The sequence below is a fragment of the Protopterus annectens genome, chromosome 8.part0 (genome assembly GCF_019279795.1).
Source record: "Protopterus annectens isolate FY-2018-M chromosome 8.part0, PAN1.0, whole genome shotgun sequence".
Taxonomy (NCBI): domain Eukaryota; kingdom Metazoa; phylum Chordata; order Ceratodontiformes; family Protopteridae; genus Protopterus; species Protopterus annectens.
Window position 1 is genome coordinate 345,781,315 of NC_056741.1, and position 19,947 is coordinate 345,801,261.

The window sequence follows — 19,947 nt, forward strand, 5'->3', positions numbered from 1 at the left end:
CACATATAGAAGCTTCTAGTTCCAATGTTACAAAAGTTCCGATGTTCTTTACCACTGATGTGGAACCAATTATGGATATTATAAGGAGGAACTGGCGGGTACTGACTACAGACCTTATGGTGAAGGAAGTGGTAGGGGAAAACCCCTGTTTCATGTTTAAGAACAAACGTAATTTGAAAAGAATATTATGTTATCCTAGAGATAGGGCTAGACAACCTGAGAGTATGAAAGGCACTAACCCCTGTGGGGGGTTGTAATTTCTGTGATTATTTTGATAGTACAGGGATCTTCATCCACCCTGACACTGGTCAACAGTTTTATTTTGATGTAGAAGCAAATTGCAAGACCTCACATGTAGTTTATTGGGCCAAGTGTGTGACCTGTGGGTCATTTTATATCGGTAAAATGGACAGGGGACTTAAGGATAGAATTAGGGAGCATTCCTATAATATCAGAGTTAGAACTACTACTAGTGCCCTGTCCAAACATGTTATGGCTCAGGGTGATGACCACACCTTCAGGTTTTTGGTGGTAGATCTGGTCAAGCCTACAGTTGGAGAAGGGGACATATGCAACTTAAAGGAGAGCAAGGAGGTCCAGTAGATTTTAATGCTTAGAGCAGACAGAGGGATGGGTCTAAATGAGAGGGCTTCTATTAAGCCTATGTTAAAGTCTCGGAAACTAATTATGAAGCATCCTTGAAATGGTATTAATGTATTTCATAGCCTCTATGTATATGCCTTAGATGTTTTTTTAGTTGTTTTGTATTTTATTTGATAGACATACATGTCTTTTATATATCTGTATTTTTATACTGCATTTTTTATGTTATCTAAGTGTGTATAAAGTTGCACTTTCACTTTAAATCAGTGCATTGTTACTGTTTAGTATGAATTGATTGGCTTATGAATATTATTTAAATGGTTGCAGACCAGTATTTGTTTTGTGGTCTGAAGAAGCTCCTATGAGAAAGCACTTACCTATTCTGAAATAAAAGGATTTTATTTTTCATGGTGAATTTATTATATGAATTCCATGGTTCATGGACTGTTCTGCTACTGATTTTAGTGATATATATATATATATATATATATATATATATATATATATATATATATATATATATTTTTTTTTTTTTTATTTCAGTGTCTCATGAAACAAGGATCAGTCATATGAGCAAATAATCAGTTTAGAGCAAACGCTCAAAAAACAAAGAATTATTACTTTTTGCACCCCCCCTCCCGATAATAATATATGCTAACTATGAGATTGCATAACAGTCAGGTAAGGGAAAATTCACCACTGTACCTCTGTCCTATTCAAAGGACTGCCAGCAGAGCCTTCATTAAGAAGAACATTCAGTCACATGAGCATTCACTTTTTTTTTACAGCACAAAAAAGAATTTGCTCAAGTGAGTGTTCATTCTTCCTAATTTTAACCATATGTGCATATATTCAAACACCACATTTACCAGTTCCTTGGGTTCATTTTGGGCAGATATAAGGCTTCTATTGAAGTATCCAGTTTGTCTTTAAACCTGTGGATGTGTTTATGTCCAATAGGCTTCCCTACTTTAGGAAGAGAGGGAGTAACTAGACCTGATATACATTTGTGTAAGGGTTGATCTGACAGTGGGTGTGCAGAGACCTAGGCGGGCATGACACTTTAAAAGACATTCTACTAATTCACTAAGAGAGGCAAGCCTAGCAGAGAAACATTGGAGCACTGGACTCTAAAATGCAGGATGGCTGCCTAAGTTTATTAGGTCATTATTTTGAAGGATTCAGTGAAGAATGTTGCCAGTGTAGAGATTCTTGGTTTCTTCTCTGCCTGATTTCACAGCAATGCAAAGTTGAAATCTCCGAGCACAGTTATGTGACCTGTGGCAAAATAGTACAAAGGACATCTAGCCTCTGAGATTTCCATGCTTGGGTGCAGGTTCACAGATGCTATGTTCACTGGCCATTAAGGCTGCCAATTATTGCAGCAAGGGCTATCATGTATCTTGCAGGTCGACGGGGTAAATATTACATTTAATAAATGAAAAAGAACAATTAACTTGACTGTGAATCCAAATAATGCTTTGTAAGATGATTGTAACGTGTTACCAAAAAGAGGGACAATATTACATTTTCTGAAACAACACTTTCTTGAATTTTTTTCCTGCCAGCTCTGCAAGCATATTCCGTCCTGTGAAACACAAATGGACATTTTAGTTTGGATCTCTATATTGAAAGGTGCATTATTACTCTAAACCATGGAATGTAATAGAGGTGCACAGGATTTTAAAGAAGCAGGAAACAAAGTTATAACCATACACAAATGTAGAGTAGATATTATAGGTTCTTGGGTTTATATCATAGGTAAATATAAAGCTGTTAGTCTGCAGACTATTACAAACCTATCCAATAACCAGACAGAATCAAATTCTGAACCTTGTATATGTCAGGTAAAATTGTTTAAAACGCAATGCTTAAAACCCCAGATAAAAAGTATGAAGTTCTAGTATTTCATGAGAATGTACGGAAAATGGTATGGATGTGTGTTAACCCTGTGACATGAGCAGGTGCCCACTGGGATATTGAATGACCAAAATAATGTATATGCTGTCAACTTACATGTGTAGTTTAATTTGCATCAAATTTTTTAAGCAAGAGCAGATCTGAGTAGTTCTGCCTTGTCACATTGTTTTTGAATCATTAGGTGAACAAAGGTCTGTGTTCTTCAATTATCTAATTGCTCATGTTCTTTGAGAAGTAGCAAATCGCAAAACATGAATCCAAAAGTATCAGAATTATAAATAATAATAATAAAAAAAAAATCAAGTTTTTTGAAAAGGGAGCTGTGTCTCCAACACTCCTCGCTGCTTATGTATTACTTTGAAATCTCACGACAGCAGGGAAAGGGCAAATTCTCATTCCCCACTGCTCTGTGACCTCCCACAAAGTAATGCTGATGGAAGCAAACAAATGATATTTGATCACTTCTGTCAGTTGTAAAAACATTTGACATTAAGAAAGTTCAATTATATGAGTGTTTTTCTGATCACTTATTACTTGCATAAATAACATAAAATGAGGAAAAGAAAGCATTTGAGGGGTTATGGTTCAGCCAAGGTGATACTATAAGTAGCATAAGGAATATTGTATATTCAGTGATCCAAGGTAGGATTAAGACAGACTCACAGGGAGCCCATGATATCAGTCTTGAAGGCTGCTGTTATCCAGAGCACAGAAAGAAGTATTCTCTGGAGTGCTGCTTAAGGAAACATAGTCATGGTAAGGCATTGCTGGAATTCCATGCAAATGCATAGTCTAAAGTTCTCTCAACTATATTATGTAAGGGATTGAAAAGGCTGCTTGAAGGTGTACTCCTGACTTGACCAAACCTGTTGGACTAACTAAGCTTACAAAGAATTTTCCAGACTTAAATGTGGATAGCTAAGTCAAAATATAATGATGTGTAACTTTCTGGTACCCTGTGAGTGATGTACACCCCACCCACAGACTTGTACCAACTGTTAATATGAGTTCACTAGCGCATACTTCTATTAACTCAGTGGGTCTGATATCTGGACTAATGGAATTTTATCCTTTGGAAACTGCACTATGATGTTTATTTTCTGTATAATAGTACATCTCTCAGGCCTGTTTTTAGACTTGTATCTTTATCTTTTGCTGTTTTCCTGGTTAGGTCACATAGGTTGACATCAGAACATAAATGAGAATTTCTGACTTCTAATTTGATATTCTTTTTATTCTACTGCCAACAGCATCTCCATCTGAGAAACATCATCAGCTGCACCTGACTTTTCCTGAATAATGTTTATGTGCTGCTGCTTATGGCATCACAGTGGGTCTCCACAGCAACATTTGTGCAATATCCTGTGGCTTCTAGTCACATCAGCGAATGTTATATACAGTCTGTTATAGTGTCAGAAGTGTGACAGAGAAAACAATAGCGCAGATAGGCTTTTCTAAATGATATCGATCCTGTACAGCATGAGGTTTAAAGCACACTGAGATTTGATTCAGGTCTGTTTAACCATATACCCTCTTGTATGATAGTTATTTGACTGGTTCTGATTATTATGGAAATATAAAGTTTAACGCATTATGTCACAGATTATTAGAGCTATTCCAGATGTAAGAATGCTGTACATAATACTACCCTAAATATTTCACAGATTTTGTTCCTCTTCGCAAATAGTTCCTAGTGGAAATGAAAATACAGTCTGCATTAATGCTACAAACACTCTAGTACCTGTATGTGAATTCTGAAAGTTACCACAAGACATAAAAAGAAACTATTAGATGTTTTTACAAAATCAAAATCTGCTTACTTTAAATTCCTTATATGAACTATAAGAATGTGCTTTTTCTTGAAACATTCAGTTGAGATTTTTGAAGTGATGTCAGAATATTTTTTAGAAGACATTATTTTTCCAAACAAGACACACATTTTATGCTTAGCACTGCTAAGCAATTAGTGAGGTCATATGACATAGGATGTATACTGGTAAGAAAGGGAAGAAGTCACATGATGTAATCTGGATAGGGGTATACACTGCATAATGGAAAAAAACTAGCCCAAGACCTTGTGGATAATACAAAGCATTCTGAAATAAAATGAGCTGAACACTATTTTCAAATGACTGACACAGCAGATCTTTGTTTTGATTTCACAACACAACTGCAAAACAGACGTGCTAAACAGTTATTTTCTTTCTCTTAATGAAAAGAAAAACATCTTGCATGTCAGAAGACAAAAAGTAGTCATGGCTGCATATATTCTAGAATTGCACAGGGCAGTAATAAAATGTATACTGACCACTTTTGTATTTTTCTCCTAATGCTATTTGCATTGTTTCTTTTTGGACTGGGCAGGTCCAGTCAGCATTTGTATTATTATAATTATTATGACTATTATTATTGAGACAAAAATAATATATTTTACATATAACTAGTTTTCATAGACTTAAAGGAACATCACTCCTTTTCTTTTTCGATTTTTCCCTTTTTTAGTAGCTGTTATGGGACTCTAAATGTTCCATTTTGAAGAAGTTGTTGGATGTTTTCCATTGCTAAAGATGATTTGTGAGCAAAGAGGTCTGCTAAATTCTGCTGCATTATCACTTTTCAATTTATGAGTTCCAAACCTGAGATGATCTTTGCAAAGAAAGGTATTCCTGGCAGCTGCAGCAGCTTGGTTGAGGTGAGTAAAGTGCTATGTGAATTTTTCTTAGGAGGTCACTAAGCCTTGTTTTCACATGTTTATGAACTATCCCTGCGGTGTGAAAAATTACATGTGCTTCAGTTGAACCAAAGTATTACATCTGGCATTTTACTTATTAGTACAGACTGATAGGCAAGCGCATAATGAATTTAAGTATTCATTACTTAAATAACCGATTCCAAAAGACTTGCTCTCAATGTAACTGACAACAGTTGTTTTGGAATCTGGCTACTGGTGCAAATTTGTTTATAGATAAGCCTTATACTAAAGTCACTTACAGTGAGAGCAAGTCTTTTGGAATCTGGGCAGACTTACAAAGAAAGAACTCTACTGGAACTTGGCATTAAGCCTACCATGTAAAACAGCTCCTGAATTAATAGGACATGTATGACTTTGTAGAATTCAACTTACCAAGTTTAACTAATTGAGAGCCTAGGAAGACAGTGGTCAAGCAACACCGTAATAACCATGGACCTACAAAGGGCCCTGTTGTGCTTAAACTTTAAAATCAGAATAATTTGCAGTTTGAATAGAGTGCTCTAAGCAATAGTATAGAACATACTGCCTCCTGCTCATAATTAATTGCTGACATGTTTCTGACTATGCATGTCTTTTATTTTTATTCTTGTTACTGTTGAAAAAACATGATAATATCTATGAATATGTTATAAACAGAATGTTTTCATTTTTCCTAATATTTTCTGTTTCTACTTCAACTACTTTTCCTTACAATTGTAATCAACAATAGCTTCTTTTTGAAATATGCCTTCTCACTGTCAGCCTCTTCTGGCCCTTTCAAGCTAAGCACTGTGACTCTCTAATAAGGTAAGCCTGCCTTTTTGACTAGTTTGGTTGCATTCTCCTGAAATTGAGGGAGCATGCCTGAGCATGCAGTGTACCATGGACTAGAAGCCACACGCTTTGCAACCTTCTGTCACTTAGTTGATCTGGAGGTATTTGATCTTTTCTTTGGATGGCTGGAGCACAATGCAATGAGGGTATATGTGCTCACATGTGCTTCAGCAAATAGATTTTAGACACCCACCTTAAATTTCTGATTCATCAATAACAGCTGTTGAAATAACTTATTGTTTGATTTGTGCCATGGGAAGTCAGAGACAGGCTGAAACCCCTTACTTCTGACCCCAAGGAAGAAGAACTGCCCTTAGGTCATTCAGTCTTTATCTCATTAGCTCTCAGTGGCTATGGTCTGTGATTAAACCCAGTTTGTGTATGTCTCAGTCACATTTTTCCCCTTTTGCCTGAGGGCTAGAAATGTTTATTATTATGCTGCAATTTATTTATTACTTACTGCAACAATTTGCACTTTTGGTCTGCAGGCTCTGCTTCCAATAGATATACATTGTCAGTTTGAAAGTACTTATTGTATTACTCTGAGATATAATCCATGTGTATTACAGCAGATTGAATATTATTTTATTAGTCTATGGTTTATTATTTTGATAACTATGTCATTCACAATAAGCCAAAGATCTGATTACAATGAACAAAGGGAAAATGCCAACAGCATGAAACTAGAAAAAAAATGTTACAGTAGCCAATATACTTAAATGTATGTTTGGGAGGCGACATGAAACCAGAGTAACCACTTGAAATGCATGTAGATAACAAAATAATGTGCAGATTCTACCTAGACAGCATCCAAAACCTGTATTTGAATCTAGTACATTAATGTGAGAGCCAGCTGCACTAGCTACTTACTGTGCCAAAGAGCCACAACTGCATTACATGATGCTGGGTATCCAGTTAGCAAACAAGCACACAATCCAGTTTATTTCCTTCCATTTCTGAAGGTTTACTTGCATCTGTTCAATGTGTTATCATAGATTAGCCAATGGGATGCTCCTAAAGTTTTTAACACTGAAACACCTAGATACTTGATCCTATTTTATGTCCATATATCTAGATTTAGGCTCTGTACTTTAGTCATGTCTTTTATATTTAAACCTAAGGCATGTATTTTATTTATGTTGATCTTATAATACTTTGGGTAAATCTTCCATAAGATTTTATAATGTTACTAACAAGTCATCTGCAAATACTGAAAGTATAAACTCCATGGTTCCTCTCAGATAGCATTGTATTTCTGAACTCCAGTCATCACTGCCTGTTATTTTATGTATAGATCAAATAAAAGTGGTGACAGAGGTCAGCCTTGTCTAGTCCCTTTCATTATTTTAAAACTTTCAAGATTGACTCACCCTTATTTTTTGTTTTTGTCTTTGAATCTTTATATATTAATATATATTATATATCAATCCTTATATATTTCCTTTAGCAGTGAGATAAAATATTTTGGGAAGTTCATGTTTTCAGTACCCTAAGCAAAATACTCCTTTCCATTCCGCAAAATACTTTCTTGGTATCTAGACATGACAAAGCTGCTGCTCTTCACTTGAGATTTGCATCATGAATTATTATTAAGAGTATGTATTAAACTGTCTACTGCCCTCCTTCACACTATAAACCCCATCTGGTCAAGTCCCAAGTCCTAAAAGTTCTGTCATTATTTTTATTAACATTTGCTGCTAAAAGTGATAAAAATAACTTGACATAAATAACTCATAATCATGGTTTAGCTCTGATATCAAATGATATGATGTGGTTGTTTTTGGATCTTTTTCCTTCCTTTACCTTCCTTGTGGATCAGGGGGATTATCTGTTAACTTTTCAGGAAGTTGGAATCCTTTTTGTTTTGTTTAGTATTAAATTAAGTAGCACCCGCCAAACTCCTAATATCTCCTCTACTGAAAGTTTCCATGCCATTACAGATCTATGTCTGGAGACTTAAGAAATAGGCCAAAAATATTATACATATGTTTATATCAAGTGGGTATAAAAGAACAGAGGTTTTGGAAACATATAATCAGGTAAATGTGATGGGCTGTAAGAAAACTTTTACTTTAAGACCCAGTGTTGAAGAAGAATACATGAACAGAGGTATGAAATAAATATATGCAAACATAATCATATATTTTTGTCACACGGTATAAGGCTCTAAGTAGCAAGTTTGTTAATTTGCTTAAAAAATGTGTCCCTCCTTATTTAGTGATGAACAGGTTATTAAATACACACTGAAACAATTATTATTATTATAAAAAGACAGAAATACAGAAGATTTATTAGTGCACAGTTTATTATACTAAATGATATACTAAAGCTGATCCAAGTAGAACAAATTACATACTCTTACAAAATATATTCAATGTATAACAATGTAAGGTGTTTTTTAAAAAAATGAGTGGTATTCATTTAGAAGTATGGACAGATGCACTTAAACTTCTAAAATGCTATTTGGGCCATGAGATGTCCATGTATGTAGATGTATGTATTTATAAATGCACACTGTATATATTTATAGATGCAGATTATATATGTATATAGTATATATATATATGTATATATATGGGTCACCATCATTTGACCTAAAGTTCATTTGCCCGACAGAAATTTCAGGCAGCCTAATTGCCTGACAGCTCATTTGCCCGACAGTTCATTTGCCCGACAATTAGAAAAAGGCAAATAAAAGGTATTTGTCCATTTCCCCACTGTAGTGTGATCCTAGAGTTAAAATATATAGTTAGGGGATGTGGGAGGGGCACAGCCCCCTACACTGGGGGGTGTGGGGGGGCAAAGCCCCCCACCTATGTTGGTTTTAGTGAACAATAAAAAAACAAACTGCACAATATAAAACCAACGTAGTGCCTCCCATCCCACCCCTAACTATATATTCTAACTCCAGGATCGCACTACAGTGGGAAAATGGACAAATGCCTTTTACATGCCTTTTTCTAATTGTCGGGCAAATGAACTGTCAGGCAATTGGGCTGTCTGAAATTTCTGTCAGGCAAATGAACTTTAGGTCAAATGAAGGTGACCCATAGATAGATAGACAGACAGATAGATAGATAGATAGATAGATAGATAGATAGATAGATAGATAGATAGATAATGAATAATCATTGTAGAGTTTGATTGAACTATAAAATATTGAACAAACTCATGTTTGATTACCATTAATCACCACAAAAATCTTTACAATATATTTTATTACATTGCCATCTCATTAAATTGGCATAAACTATATCAACCACAAATGGTAAAAACTCAATATGAGCTCCCTGCATCCCCTACTAATTACATCTATATCTATATCTATAGCTACATCTATATCTGTATCCATCTATATGTAGAAATATATATATATCTGTGTACCATCGTTATGTCAGCAGGCATATCATCAAAACAAGTTCCGTGAACTCCAAACTGCGACTCCAAAACCATGAACACTGATATTCTGAATCACAAAATCTTGCCCCCTTTTTGACCCATGGTGGCACTTGTTTCAGGTATGGAGCATTTGGAAAAGTCGATGTTCGCTGTTTTGATTGACTTTCTGATGTATCGGCAATACAGAGTTTGTGGAAATGGTTCGACCATGTGCACATTTGGGGATGTGCCTGCTGACATTATGATGGCAAACCATTATATATATATATATATATATATATATATATATATATATATATATATATATATGGGTCTACTTTAAAACGTCGAACGTACGAATGAGCGAAACCCAGTACGTCGAGACTGAATGTCCGACATTGCAGTTACACGAAATGTGTACTGATCGACAATCAAATCACCGACAATTAAATATGTCCTGCCTTTGCAGAGAACAGGATAGGGTTGATGAACTACGTGTGCGTATGTCAACCGGTGTCCCACCATCACCTAAGAAAAGGAGGTTACTGGCTAGACATGAACGGTTTCTGACAGTGCTACACAACAGGGCAGAATATACTGCATTAGATTTCGTGAATGCTGTAGCGAGACTGCTGAAAGTTTAATGTGCTATACTGTTGTTGAAACTAGAGACGCATGAAATAGTACGCTAAGTACAACTGTAAAGGATGTGAGAAGAAGTCTTTGTCTATTATGAAGAGAGTACAAATATATCTGTAGTTAAACGTGCAATGTTGCGTTACACTGCTGAGGGGTTTGCGTTTACGGCACAAATTTGTCGGGAGTCTACTAAAGAGAACTATTTCACATGGTTAAGTAGAACACTTGTTTCTTTCATTTCATGATGTTACAGTGGGAACTGTTGCTGCTGTTTACGTTTATTTATCAGCGACGTTGTAAAGATCATACAAGTATTTTGTTTCCGTTCAATGTATGATCATAAATCTGCTGTTACAGTGTTGGGAATCACTGTTATAGTCTTTATGTTGTGGAGTATATGAGTGATGTTCGCGTTACTGCAGATGCGTCGTTGAAGCGGAAGTCGATGTTTAGACTGTTCGGCGAACTTCACTTTCGTTCATTTGGGGTCGGTAATTTACGTGTCGGTGATTCGTACGTTCGACGTTTTAAAGTAGACCCATATATATATATATATATATATATATATATATATATATATATGGGTCACCTTTAAAATCTCGAAATCGCGTTTGCCCGAAACGGAATCCGACGGGACGAGAATACCGACAACGCAGATGACCGACAAGGTGAGAACCCGACGGACTCAGTAAGTGTGCGATCGAGTGAGGGATTTAGTGTTAGGGAGCGGACAGGTAAGTGTGCGATAGTGAGGGACTGTGGGTTAGGGTGGGTTAAGTGAGTTAGGGTTAGGGTGCAGGTAGGGTGTGTGCCATGGTGAGGGACTGTGGGTTAGGGGTGGGTTAAGTGAGTTAGGGTTAGGGTGCAGGTAGGGAGTGTGTGCGATAGTGAGGGACTGTGGGTTTAGGGGTGGGTAAGTGAGTTAGGGTTAGGGTGCAGGTAGGGTAAGTGTGCGGTAGTGTCGGACCTTAGGGTTAGGGTTTGGGTTAGGGATAGTGCATATGTTATGTAGTGTACTGTGTTGTTTACGTGTAGTGGATAGTGCATATGTTATGTAGTGTACTGTGTTGTTTACGTGTAGTGTGTTGGTGTAATGGTTTTCGGTGTTTTGCGTTGTCGGCGTTTTTTGTTGTCGGTCTTTTCGTGTCGGTCATTAGTGTGTCGGGCAAACGTGGTTTCGAGGTTTTAAAGGTGATCCATATATATATATATATATATATATATATATATATATATATATATATATATATATCACAACTCTGAGATTGCAAGTCAACAATGCTTATAGGTTCATAGGAGTACACTCGGCTAACAATCACTAGGGCCCTTTAAAAGCCTAGCTGTGCAACCCAAATGTGGTCCACAAATGTATTTTATATGAGGGAGTAATTTACTGACTGCCTCTGTCCTTCAGAAACACAGGCAGCAGACTAGTGGTGAAGTTCTGATTACCCATCCATTGGTTCAAGTTGCCTTTAAATAGAGATAGGGGGGAACTCTGCTTCACATGGATGAGGAGTCTGTTCCAGAGAATGGGAATTCCCTGAGAAACATATCTGTCGCTCCAACATGTCATGTTTATGTCATAAGCAAAATTTAGGTCTTTTCATCTGGTAGTTCTGATGCTGTTTGTTTTGTAGAGGTAAAAAAGGTTCATCAAAACAGTTTCCAAGGATGCCTTTTATGCCAGGCAAAGATCACTTTTCAGAAATCTGTATGATACCGAGTACAAAGACAGGGTTTTGAAGAGATCGATGTAGGACATTGTGTTTACTCTCTGTATTCTTTTTGTAAGGAACCTTTGTGGAAATTCCAGTTGCTGCATATGTCTAGTCAGGTGCATACCGAAGGGGGTATTATACTCTATGATGGGTCTCATGAGAGTCGAGTACAGTGATATGATGACTTCTCTGCATATAGATGCCAGGCCCTTTGCTTATAAGTTGAAGTATTTTCTTACTACCTTGAACACATGTTGGTCGAAAGCTAGATTGCTGTCTACATGAGTTCCCAGATCGCTAACTAGTGACTTAATTTTAGGGGTGTTTTATTGATGACATAGGCACCCTTGGTGGCCAGCTTTCCAAAAGATACTATAATACATTTCTTGGTATTGAGATTTAAGCCATGGTTTTGGCCCCAAACATTTGTCTAAGTTAGACCTTCCTGAAGGGTGTTCTAACATTGGAGAGATTCAGTGACTACTCCTAGTTTGCAATCACCTGCCAACTTTGTTAGCCAGAGACCTTTAGCATTGGCTTTAACATCCAAGAAGTAGATGCCAAACAGGAGTTGGCCAAGCACAGAGCCCTGGGGATTCCACTAGTGACTGACCTGTTTGTGGAGGTGGCCTCACCAATTCTAACCTCTTGGTCCTATCAGTGAGCCAGCATGCTATCCAGCATGCTATAAAGCAGTTTATACCTAAGTCCTTAAGTTTGTTGATAATGTCTTAATTGAGTATTGTATCAAATGCTTTAGTCAGATCTAGGCATGCTGTATGCATCATTTCACCCCATGGATTGCCTTAGTGATCTTGTCAAAGAATCCACCAGATTCTGTAAGCATGACCTTCCTCCCTTGACAAAGCCAAACTTGGATGGATCCAGTGTCGTGAGGTCTCTTATATCCTTGTTGACAATTTCCATGATAATTCTTTCCATGGCTTTGCAAATTAAAGTAGTCATTCTAATGGGTCTCTAGTTTCCAGAATCTGTTGAAGGTCCTCCCCTATGAAAGGGAATGGCTGTTGCAGTCTTCCATTTATGCACCACATAGCTTATTTTGAGACTATAGTTAAATAATGACTCTAGGGGTCCTGATAAGTTGTATTTTAGACTTCTTAGGAGACATCTTGGGATGTTATCAGGGCCCATTGAAGCAGTCTCATTGGCTTTAGTGAGTACAGCCAGTACATGCTCCCTAGTTATATTTGGAGGAGTTATGTTTGTGGGTATTTTGGGGGGTTGGCAATGAGAGTGAAGTTTGAACTGAATTGGTCCTCTAATAGTTTTAATATATCACCAGGATCAGTGAATGTGGCACTGTTAACCACCTGTTCAGCATATTGCCGTGTGCTGCCCTTGAGGTTTCTGACATAGCTGAAGAAGGCTTTATGTTTATCTTTTATCTTTCACCTGGGAGGCTATCTTAACCTCTGCTGGGAGGCTATCTTAACCTCAAAGTTGACTTTGCTTGACCTAACTAGCCTCTTAGTGTATGAGAAATATTTATCTTTAAGGAAATCTCCCTTCCAGATTTTTGTCTTAATTTTTTTCCTTTTCTTGCATATACTGTTTAATTTAGGATGCCACAGTTTGTTTCTGGGGCTAGTCCTGGGCATAATTCTATTTATATGTATATATATATATATATATATATATGTATATGTATATATGTATATATATATATATATATATATATATATATATATATATATATATATATAAAGAGAGAGAGAGATAAATGTATATGTATATATATATATATATATATATATATATATATATATATATATATATATATATATATATATATATATATATATATATATATATATATATATATATATATATATATATATATATATATATATATATATATATATATATATATATATATATATATATATGTTTAGTATCACAATCCTGAACCAATCTTGAAAAATCTAAATTTTGAGACCATAGTACTGAAAGTCAAAAATCGTGAAGTCCATAATATCAAATTCCCAGACGTGTTCCATTGCAGGACACATGTTAGCACATGTCCCTGGATCCACACTTCACAGGACCCATAGTCTCACCCATTCCTGGGGTCACACTGATAGGAGGATTCAATATTCAAAATGTTTAGACATTGTGATCCTCAGCATTTTGGTCTTACAACATTATGGTCTCATGATTTTGATTTTCGAGATTGTGATACTAAATCATATATGAGTATATTTAAAAATACCAACATATCAAAATGTTGACATTTTACCAACAGTTCATCATACACTCACACACACATATCAAAATCCAGAGTTCACAATACCAACTAAATACTCCCAAACCTCACACTAACTTAATTGCAAAAAAAGAAGGCAAACAGCTTACTTTTGTAATGAGTTTACACATAAAATAAAATAAAGAAAAAAAAAATCACCTTAACAAGATGTATACAGATGTAAATAACTGCACTTGATTTGACATGGGCTGATGAAGGCAAACATACATGTGCCCTTTGTTTGCCCTTGTGGTAGAAATAGTACATAATAAAGTGACCATGAAGATAGGTAACAAAACCTCACTCCAGTGACACTTTCTTCTACCATAACCTAAATAAAATCACCTTAAAATGTCTTACGCTGAGGCTGTTAAAAAATCTCTATCAAAACCTTCTACACCTAGAAAGAATACATCTAAGTAAAAACACCTCATCTACTTCATCTGTATCTATGGCACAGACTCACCAAAAGTCAAACTACCTAAAATGTATTACTCCTAATCACTATATTAACAAGAAAGTCTTAGTAATAGGCGAGTCTAATGTCAGACACACAGAGTCTACACTCACATGCTTGGACCAACATAAAGTTATGGTAAGATGCCACTCAGGTGCCAAAATCTATGATACCTCAAGGACTTTTAAGAACTTTTCACCAGAGAAATATGACTACGACGTGGTGGTAGTACATGTGAAAGTGAATGAAGCGGGAAGTGAATCACTGAGGGACATCAAAGAGAGATGGCAAAACTCTCCATGCATGTGAAAAATGCAGGCAAGACCCTGGTTTTTGAGTGGAATCATTCCTTCTCCAAGAATGATGCCTAGGTACTAATAAAAATAATTGGCTTCAACAATTGATTAAATATTTGGTGTAATTCCAAGGAAATTTAGTATGCATCAACATGCGACAAGATGCTCACCAGCCCAAGTTGCCTCACTAAGTATGGCCTGTATCTCTCATTTCAAGGTTTCCACATCCTGGCTAAAGTCTATGCTGCCCCCATAGTACCTTTTTTGGAAGAGTTCAACTAACAGACATCCCAGTATAACAAGCCCTAACTTGGAACTGAATCGCTTTATTTTCCTTTTTCTTGATGCCAGGTCTCGACAACAAAGAACCTGATCTTGAGGCACTCTTGCATTTGAGACCTATCATGTGTTTGTGTAATTACTGAAACTTAGTTTAAATGAAAATTGAGCTATCTTTCACACCTAAATTTTGAGCCTAACATTGTCTATTCATGCTATTTCCCTACTGCCTCCTAATCTGGTTAAACTGAATAATAACTGCAACTTTCACTTTCATGGTCTCTAAAACCATGCTAACACCATGCTATCATCACCCAAACCTATGGCATAATCATTTCATTCACGTATGGCAACATCTGCTCTGATGTCGACACTGTTGAAACTGTTGATAGCTTCATGACAAAACTGTATGCCCATCTATATAGATGCATTTATTAGTAGTCCTAACCAGAGACTAATATAATGGGAAATTTAAGAAGAAACCAACCTGGTGGTCTACTAGCATAACTAAACTTTACAACAAAAGAAAACAAAAACTCTGCAAACTACACTGATGATCCAGAACTACTTATATCAAGGATAGCATCAAAAATATTACTTAAAAACTTGGGAAAAATGCTATTAAGTCTACTAAAGCAGCCCGTTAGGTTTAAGTTATGATCTTAAGATAAAGACTATTAGAAATCCTTGAATTCATTCTCAGTAGCATTCCCCATTTGGACTCGTGTCATTGCCAATTTACTGGCAAACAAATCACTACTAACTTAAACCAAGGCTTCCATCCGACCTGCACATAGTCTCTTACTCCTCTTATTATCATTAAGGAACACGTGCAGAAACTGTTGGCTAAGACTAGTCATACTTCCTCCATGGGGTCTGGCAATATACCAGGCTGGTTGCTAAATAGTACTAAACATACCCTTGCAGAGCTGCCTCAGACCTTTTAACCTGACTTTAGCTGTACATTTTATCCCCAAAGTTTGGTGCACTGCTGTGGCAATTCCCCTTCATAAGGGTGCCCTACCACTGACCCAGAAATTAATGACCGTCAGTCGAATGACCTGTTATGTAAAGCCATGGAGCATATTATAGTTGAGCCCATAAACTATAATATCAAAAATCTATTACATTTTAACTGAACAGTTTGGTATTGTCAAGTGAAGCTCCTGCCTAATAATCCAGGTAAACTACTTTTTGGTCACGCATGCTGTTGTCAGTGGTTATCCTATATACAATGTGTACCTTCACCTGGCCAAGGTGTGTGACACCATACCCCATTCAGGCAATGCAAGTAAAATATATGCTATAAAAATAAATCTCCAATGCCTGATGGTTAACAAACTTGCTAAAAGACAGAACCAACACAGTTCAAGTTTTGAGTGGCAGATATCTCATTAGAAAGAAGGATTCTAATCACTGGAGTACTCCATTTCTCAGTGTTGGGACCCTTCCCTTCTGGAATACTTTTCTGATTTCCATAAATGTGACTAAGACCCCCTACTAGCCAAACTATACCACATTCTATGACATCTATCTGAATGTGATTTGTTGCCAGAAGGTCAGATTTTAAACATTTGCGCTTAGTCACTGTCACTCATCTGGTCAGGATAAAACAGACAAACTTCTGTTGGTTTTATTCAAGCAGCTTTATTATGCGCAAACACATTAAGATTGAGGCTTAATAACTTTAACTTAGATAAACCTATAAACAAACTTGCTATTACATCATACATGCTCACTCTCTGGCTGCAGTCTCAAAATGACACTGAAGCTAGCATGTGGTTGTAATTTATACGCATGTGCTGTCCTTGAAATGCTTTTTAAAGGTACAACACACACACACACACAGTATTCTGCATCCTCACTCTTTGAGAAATGAGACATGCAATATTGATGACATTAATTGACATCCAATTGCACCAAATAATTATTTGACATGCAATTATACAGAACTAAATACATATAGACAATTATGTCCAGGTTGCTGTGTATTGCACACTAGGTCTGGATATACAACCTGATCATGTGACATATAAATTAGAATTAGATCTAGCAACTGGGACTATCTCTGCTGAATGTTCAACTTTGGGGACATGAGGAACATCATCAGGAACAGAAGTAGAAGTTAAGTCACGTTCTGCAACAGGAACATTGTCTAGATTGCACTGAGATCTAGAGTCTGTATCACAGGAACAATGCTGTGATACCAATTCTGATAGAAGATGTCTGCGAATTCTCCTGTACTCCCCACCCTCAGATTCTATGAAGTAGGATCTCAGCTCGGCACATAAAGCTGTTACTTGACCAATCTGGTCGAAACCTTTCACTGTTTGTATCCTCACTGTCTCTCCTTCTTTCAATGGAAGAAGAAATCTGTTTGATTTCTCATAGCTGGACTTCTGGAAAGAATGCTTTCTGAATAGTTGGGCTCTGATTGTTCTGTTGTCCTTTGCTTTAGGCCTCAACAAACTGGAATTGATAGGCAATGTTCTGGTTTGCCTAGATAGAAGTCTCTGAGCAGACGAGTCAAGTATATTGTCACTGCGTATGTTTCTGAGATTGATTAAATTCAAAAATACATCAGTATTATCACACTTTGACTTCTCTAGTAATTGCTTTGCACTCTCTACTGCACGTTCAGCTAGTCCATTTGACTGTGGGTATTCTGGACTACTAGTAACATGTACAAAGTCTCATTCTCTTGCAAATTTCTGAAACTACTGACTGGTAAATTGGGTACCATTGTCAGAAACAACTTTGTGTGGGCTACCATGGATTCAGAAATAACGTTTAAACTTGATGATAACAGCAGTGGATGGTAGGTTAAGTAGTAAATCGATTTCAAACTAGTTTGAATAAGAGAGTACCAACACTAAATAATGCTGATTGTTCCACTCGAATATATCAGTGGCAATTGCTGACCAAGGTAGTTCAGGAACTTGACTTAGCTGAAGTGGTTCTTTTTGCAAATGTGGTTTAGTACTATTGCATACTGAACAAGTAGAAAGTGCTTTATCAATGTCTTTTATTAGAGAAGGCCAAAATACTAGTCCTCTCCCTTCTTTTGGTAGATTTGGGACCTGAGTGACCTCAGTGCAAAATCTGGATATATTAATATTGTAAGTAACCAGAAACAACTATTTTAGGACCTTTGAAAATAATGCTATCTTCCATCAACATCACAACTCTGTAAGGAAAATAAAGTTTGCACTTCAGGTCATACACTAGATTGTTTTACAGCCATCCAACATTAATGTAGTGGTTGAGCTTGTGCAAAATTGGATCAGTCTTTGTATAATCCCTCAGCTCATCAAGTCTTGTGGTAGAAAAATTATGCACTTCCATGGCATCAAAGTCAAAATTCTTTGCATTAAGCTGTTCTGTTGCATTTCTGGGTGATCTGGACAGGGTATCAGCCAGATAAAGAAGTTTGCCTTTTGTATAGACCATTTTGAAGTTGTACTTTTGCAATTTGAGCATCGTTCTTTGCAGTCTCGCTGGAGCTGAATGCATAGGCTTCTTTAAAATAGTGACTAGAAGTTGGCGATCAGTGTCAATCTGAATAGCTCAACCATAAATATAATCATGAAACCTTGAACATGCAACTACTATTGCCAAAAGTTCTTTCTCAATTTGAGCATATTGCATTTCAGTTTGGGTAAGAGTTCTAGATGCATAGGCTACTGACCTGCCCTCTTGAAGAATAACTGTGCCAAGACCAACTTTTGAAGCATCACAAGAAAGTGTTACTGGTTTATTGACATCATAGTATCTTAATGGAGGTAGGGTGGCAATTTTCTGTTTAAGGTCTTCAAATGCTGTCTGGTGCTGTTCCAACCAAGACCATGTAACATTTTGCATTTCATCTCTCTCAAAGTTGGCTTTCAATTCACTGAAGTTTGGTGTAAACTTGCCTAAATAATTTACCATACCAAGAAAACATTGTAGAGCTTGAACATTATCTGGTGCTGGCATCTCTAGAATAGCTGGTTGCTTGGACAGGTCTGGTTGTAAGCGAGTGCTAGTAAATAAATGACCTACACATGTAACTACTGGTAGTTTAAATTTGCACTTCTGAGGATTGAGCCTCAAGTTCACTTCACATGCTCTATCTAGAACTTTCCTAAGGTTTCTGTCATGCTTTGCTTCACCATTCCCTCCAATCAATAAATCATCTACTATTATGGCACAAGAAATAACATGAAAAATGTTGCTCCATTGCATGATGAAAGACTTCAATTGCAGAATTTATTCCAAATGGCATCCTGAGGAATCTATATCTTCCAAATGGAGTACTTAAAGTAGTCAGTAGTGAAGATTTGTGATCAAGCATCACTTTCCAAAATGAACTTTTTGCATCCAAGACAGAAAAAAAAGTGGCATTTGATATTAGGGCTGTGACCTCCTTGACTGTATGCATAAGATGATGCAGTCTCTTTAATACTTTGTTCAAATCTCTTGGGTCAATACATATTCTGATTTTATCTGAGCCTTTTTTGTGGGCTGCTACCATGGACGACACCCATTCAGTTGGTTCTATAACAGGACAAATTACACCTTGCTGCACTATTTTATCCAACTGAGCTTTGAATTTATTCTGCATAGCTATCAGAACCTTTCTTGCTGGTCTGACCACTGGACTGAACTCTGGGTCTAACTTCATAGAATACACAACTGGAAGTTTGCCTAACTTGTCATCGAAAAAATCAGCATACTCTTAGAAAATAGTATCATTGAAGCTGGAACTGGGATATGTGCTTATATGATGAACCTCTTTAGTAAAGGAAAGCAGATTCATTCTCAAACTGTCATTGAGACCCAGT

The 19,947-nt window shown here is 36.6% G+C and overlaps 1 protein-coding gene across 2 annotated transcripts in view; it reads left to right on the forward strand.

The window, feature by feature from the left end:
• The first annotated feature begins 4,766 nt into the window (after positions 1-4,766).
• The window catches only part of LOC122808800, a 348,382-nt gene continuing 333,201 nt past the window's right edge, over positions 4,767-19,947 (forward strand). Inside the window, exons 1-2 of one of the 2 annotated variants that reach the window (XM_044079849.1) lie at positions 4,767-4,821; positions 5,026-5,215. The gene's annotated coding sequence lies outside the window, so the exon portion shown is untranslated. Of the gene's footprint in view, positions 4,822-4,968; positions 5,216-19,947 lie in introns of those variants that run through there. The other variant, XM_044079850.1, reaches the window with a different exon arrangement.